Below are 5,777 nucleotides of genomic sequence, written 5' to 3' on the forward strand. Positions count from 1 at the left end.
TACAATAAACAGAAAAGCCTGTGCAATTAGTCGAAATGCAAGAAATGCACCAATTATCCAAATTCAAGGAAATACAAGAAATACATACCTCAACTTCATTCTCCTCCACAAGCACAGCATTGTCTTTCTCCAAAATCACCACATCATTGTCCTCAGTGTTCACCACATCATTCTCCCCTTGCTGTAGTTGCTTTAACATCCCTTTAATGAGAATTATGTCATCTCTCATTTCGGTTTTGATGAGCCTTATTTCATTTCTCATTTCAGTTTTGAAGAGAGTCAGTTCCTTTCTCATTACAGTTTTGAATTCATTTAGCTCCTTCGAAAGTTGATCCAATCTACATCTATCGTGGGGAGTTGTTGCTGTTGGAGTTGGGGGAGAGGATTCTTCGTCTTCGTCTTCTTCTTCTTCTTCGTCTTTTCTACTCGTGGCGCTCTCGACTGAATAAGAGCTGCTGGTGCTGGTGCTGGGGGTAGGGTTGCGGGTTCTTCTTCTTGTGGAAGTTATGGCTTTGGCTGGAGTAATTTGCCTTTTCTTCCTCATGACAGTTTTTTTATGAGGAACTCCATCGTCAATATCTCCAAATTTCCTCTTTCTGCAGTCAAGATCAAAAAAGACATCATAAACATTACCTCCCATATCTTCAAAGTCATCCCCAGCATATAAGATCTTCTCTTCTTCAGACAATTCCATTTGCTTAACAATCGTGCCTTGCAGGGCAGTTTGAAGATCAGAGGCAGTGCTCTTCCTCTTTGATTTGTACTGTATTATTCTTGGGCAGACAGGATCTTCAGTTTGAAGCGTCGTTTTAATTGCAAGATTGGGGACAAAAGTTTGGATCACCTCATAAGTCCACACTTGTAAGGCTAGTGCGAACCCATATACGGTATAAGAAACATCGACATCTTTTTCTTTGTCTTTGTTCTTCTTCTTCCCCGAGGCGGCATCCTTCTTCTGCAGATACAGCGTCCTGTAGCGATCAAGGTCTCTGCTCAAACCCTTCATGGTTGCTCTAAAGGCCACCTTTCCCCATGGAAAATTGAGGAAGGTGTCGATGTCATCGACCATGCTGAAGAGTTTCATATTTATTATCCTCCTCGGGTCAAGGGCAAAGAGATAATGGGAAACAAGGTATACCAGCCCCAATTTCCATGCATCTTCCCTATCAGAGCAGGACAGGAATTTTGAATGAAGGTCTGCTATTCTAATAAGTGGAATACGTTTAAAATATTTAAGAACCAAAGTTGGAGATTCTTCAACCTGGTTGAAAATTGTTTGCTCATTAGGGAATCTCCCAAAATTGAGACCTGTAACCAATGCAAACTCCCTCATCCCGAAGCACAGCTCTTCTCCATTCACAAGGAACTTCATCTCCATAGAATTTGAGCTGGACTTCCTGAGGAGCATGTGGTGTATAATCATTCCTGAGAAACGCAGTAACGGGTGCCCTTTGAATAAGAATCTGAATTGGGTTTGCTCTACCCTTTCAGTTAGATTCATCTTGGCAAACTTGGCAGCAATATTTCCCATATTGGTTTTCCAGGATACCCTCCCAGCAAACTCGGGTATTGTAGTGGACTCCATCTACAAAACAAGGAAGAAGATGGGAATAAGCAAATCGAATTAACCATTGAGAAATGCTTGCAAATTTCTTAATAGATTAAGGTGCAGTAAAGGTGCAGTAATACATTAAGGTGCAGTAATGGACAGTTCTAAAGACATTAAGCATATGATGTGTCATTTCTTAGATCAACAACTCATCCTGTCTCATTGGCATTCTATTAAACGTAAAGCAGTAAAGCAGAATAAGAACAGACGAAAATGAAGCAGTAAAGCAACAAAACAGATAAACCCTAACTAAGCCTACACAGTCAAAGAAAACACAGAAATACCATTTCTTCACAAGAACATAACAAACACGGAAATGTCATTTCTTAAACGAGAAATGAATGAATAAGCGTGAAATGCATGCATGCAGAATAAGAACAGTGATACAATACTCGTCATATACCCTAAAAGCATTTACACACATAAACGAAACCAGAACCAAACCCTAAACCCTAAATACATCAATATAAATCAATATAAACGGAATAATACACATCAAAACCTAACCCTAACTCTTAAGCCCTAAACTCACCGGAATATGTCAAAAAGACGGTGGAAAGACGATGATGTCGAATAGACGGTGGAAAGTCGATGACGTTGAACGAGGAACGATGTTGAGTGAACGATGATCTTGATCGATGTTGAAGGAAGTCGGCAGTTGAGAAGACGTGGTTTTGGAAGTCGGAGTGGGAGGGAGAATCGGGGTGGTTTTGTTTTAAATTAGGGCCGAAAAATTATATATACGACTAAAGACGCGATTTACCATGGACGCGATTTAATCTGAATCGCGTGAGTTCATCACCGCGATTTAGGTTAAATCGCGTGCATGGTAAATCGCGTACATTTAAAAACGCGAATTACCAATCATGCGATTCATCTAAATCGCGTGAGTTAATCACCGCGATTTAGATGAATCGCGTGATTGGTAATTCGCGTCTTTGAGCGTAAGAAATGGCGCGGAAGGGGTATTTCCGACATTTCGCAGGGCAAAAGGGCCCTTTTTGCCAACTTTAGTAGGCGGGGGCCCTTTTTGGAATTTCCCCTGTTATGGGGGCCATTTCATCAAATTTCCCAAAAAGTTTGGAGGCCTGAAAGAAGTAAACTGGAAATTCAGGGGTGAAAATAATTTCAGCTTATTTGAAATAAGTTTAAATATGAAAGTCTTATGCTAAATTTCAATGTTTATAACGCTCAAGAACTGGATTGCAAAACTACTTAAAGTTTGGATTTTCCCATTCGAAAGCTTCGTATTCTTCTTCCCCACCTCTTTCCTCGGTTTCCAAAGCTCTAGCCTTGCCCAGAAAATCTCTGAATGCAGCTTCTACAGTCGCGAAGACATCAAAAACTTCCTCACTTCGTCACGACTCATCTGGTTGTAGCATGTGTCCAAGAATCGAGAATAGAGAAATGATTTATTCTAAATCGAAAATGCTTCCGATGAAGATCAACTCGTCCACACCTTGTATCAATTGTATGGTACAATTAACGACATGATGTTGTGTTAGATGACAATCTATTTCTATATGTTTGGTACGTTCGTGAAATACATCATTATGAGCAATATGCATTGCACTATTATTATCATAAAAAAGTGGAATAGCAGCGGATGAAGGAACACCCATATCTTGAAGTAACCATTGTAGCCAGAGAAGCTTAGAGATAGTATCTGTAAGAGCACGATATTTAGATTATGTACTAGAACGAAAAACAACTATTTGTTTCTTACTTCTAGATGATTGAGAGATGTTCCAAGAAAGAAACAATATCTAGTAGTGAATCGACGATCAGTTGGATCACCTGCCCAATCAACATCAGAGTATGCTCGTAACTCTATAAGAGAAGAGTGAGAAAAATGTAGTCCATGAAATAAAGTTCCTCTAATGTATTGTAATATACGAAGAACGGAAGAGAAATGAGTTGTACGAGGAGATGACATAAATTGACTCACGATATGTACAACATATGCAGAAATGAGTTGTACGAGGAGATGACATAAATTGACTCACGATATGTACAACATATGAAATATCTGGCCGAGTGACAGTAAGATATATAAGACTACCAACTAGTTGTCGATAAAGTGTTTCATCACTTAGTGGAGTACCATCAGTAACAACCAAATGTTCTGTGGAGTCAAAGGGTGTGTGTAACAACTTTTGTGTCAGTAATACTAGCCCGAGATATGAGATCGGTTGCGTACTTAGCTTGTAATAAATAGTAACCGGATTTGTCAGAAGTTATTTCATGTCCCAAGAAATAACTTAAATGTCCAAGATCTTTCATTTCAAATTGTTGATGTAGAAAATTTTTGAGATCGCGAATTCCATTAGTGTCATCATTAGTAATTATCACGTCATCCACATAAAGTAAAAGTAAGGTACAACCTTGATCTGTTTTGTGCAAAAACAATGCATGATTATAAGAGCTGGATTTGAAACCAAGATTACCAATAGTGTGGCTAAATTTGGTGAACCACTCTCTAGGAGCTTGTTTGAGACCATAAAGAGCTTTGCGGAGTCTACAAACTTTATTTGGAGGATGATCATATCTAGGTGGAGGTTGCATATACACTTCTTCTATTAGTTCACCATTAATGAATGCATTTTTGACATCCATTTGAAATAGTTGTCATCTTTTGCTAGAAGCTACTACAATGAGGCTACGAATCGAGGTCAATCGAGCTACATGAGCAAATGTTTCCTCATAATCAATACCATATTCGTGAGTATATCCCTTAGCAACAAGGAGAGCTTTATATCGTTCGACTGAACTATCTTCTCGTGTCTTAATTTTAAAAACTCATTTACATCCAACGACTGACTTGTGTGAAGATAAATCAACCAAGTCCCAAGTTTTTGTCTTGGAAAAGTGCTTGCAATTCTTCTGTCATTACTTTCTTCCATAAAGGGTTTGAGTTGGCCTTGCGAAAAGTACGAGGTTCATAGAGAGAGACAATAGCTGAGTATACATGATAGCTACGAAGATGAACAGAAGTTCAACTTACATGATTAGTACGACGAGGAGGTGGTGGTGGTGATGGTGGAAAATAAGAAGATTCTTGAATGATATGATCAGATGAGGTATGTGCCGGATTTTGAGATGGAAAAGATGTCGATGTAGGAAATGCAGATGGAGTTGAGTCGCATGAGTTGTGAAATGGTCCTATACAAGAAATATCAAGAAACAGAGGTATGGTAGGATCACGAAAAAAATTGAGTAGGAGGTTCATTAACTCTAAATTTAGATATAGTTGAAAACATCTTATGTTCCCAAAATGATACATGACGAGAGATAAGAAGACATTGAGATAGATAAGAAGACATCGAGATAATGGATCCCAACCTTTGTGTTCGATTCCACAACCTAAGAAACAACATAATCAAATTCGAGGTTCAATTTTATTGTATTCATGAGGTTGTAATAAAAAAACACATCTAAAAACTTTGAGAGTTTAATAATTCGGAGATCGATTAAAAAGACGTTCAAAAGGAGAAATGTTACATATGATTGGAGAAGGAATGCAATTGATAGTATAAATAGTGGTGAAAGCTGCTTCTCCCCAAAAGTTATCGAGACAAGAAGACGAGATGATAAGGGCTCAAACAACATTAAGAATGTGTTTATGTTTTCGTTCTGCCCGACAATTTTGTTGAGAAGTTCCAGGACAAGATCTTTGTATAATTGTGCCCTCTTGTGCTAAAAACTCTATGAATTTTGTGTCTTTGTATTCTATGGCATTATTAGTGCGCAATAATTTAATTTTGAAGGAAAAATGAGTCTGAATCATATTAGCAAACCGAATGTAAATTGAGGACAATTCAGACCTATTACACATCAAATAGATCCATGTATAACGAGAAAAAATTGTCAGTAAATATCACATAATATTTTAAATCATTCATAGTATTATGTGGTGCATGACCCCAAATAACAGAGTGAATCATATTAAAAGGTACTAAGGAATTAGAATCATTAGGAAAAAAGGTAAAGCGTGTCCTTTAGAAAGCTCACAAAAAACACAATCAAAAGTTTTAGTCTTAATAGAGCCTAAAGAAACACTAAAAATTAAAGAACTCAATCAATCTTTAGAAGGGTGACCTAATCGAGAGTGCCAAATTTGTGAAGTGATAGCTCCAACAAAATATTATGATGGAAGAGATAAATAAGT

At 37.8% G+C, this 5,777-nt stretch overlaps 1 pseudogene; it reads right to left on the bottom strand.

The window, feature by feature from the left end:
- Positions 1 to 3,021: 3,021 nt before the first annotated feature.
- Positions 3,022 to 4,225, bottom strand: LOC124941668 (annotated as a pseudogene).
- Between the last annotated feature and the right edge of the window lie 1,552 nt (positions 4,226 to 5,777).

Source organism: Impatiens glandulifera, chromosome 6 (genome assembly GCF_907164915.1).
Source record: "Impatiens glandulifera chromosome 6, dImpGla2.1, whole genome shotgun sequence".
NCBI lineage: Eukaryota > Viridiplantae > Streptophyta > Magnoliopsida > Ericales > Balsaminaceae > Impatiens > Impatiens glandulifera.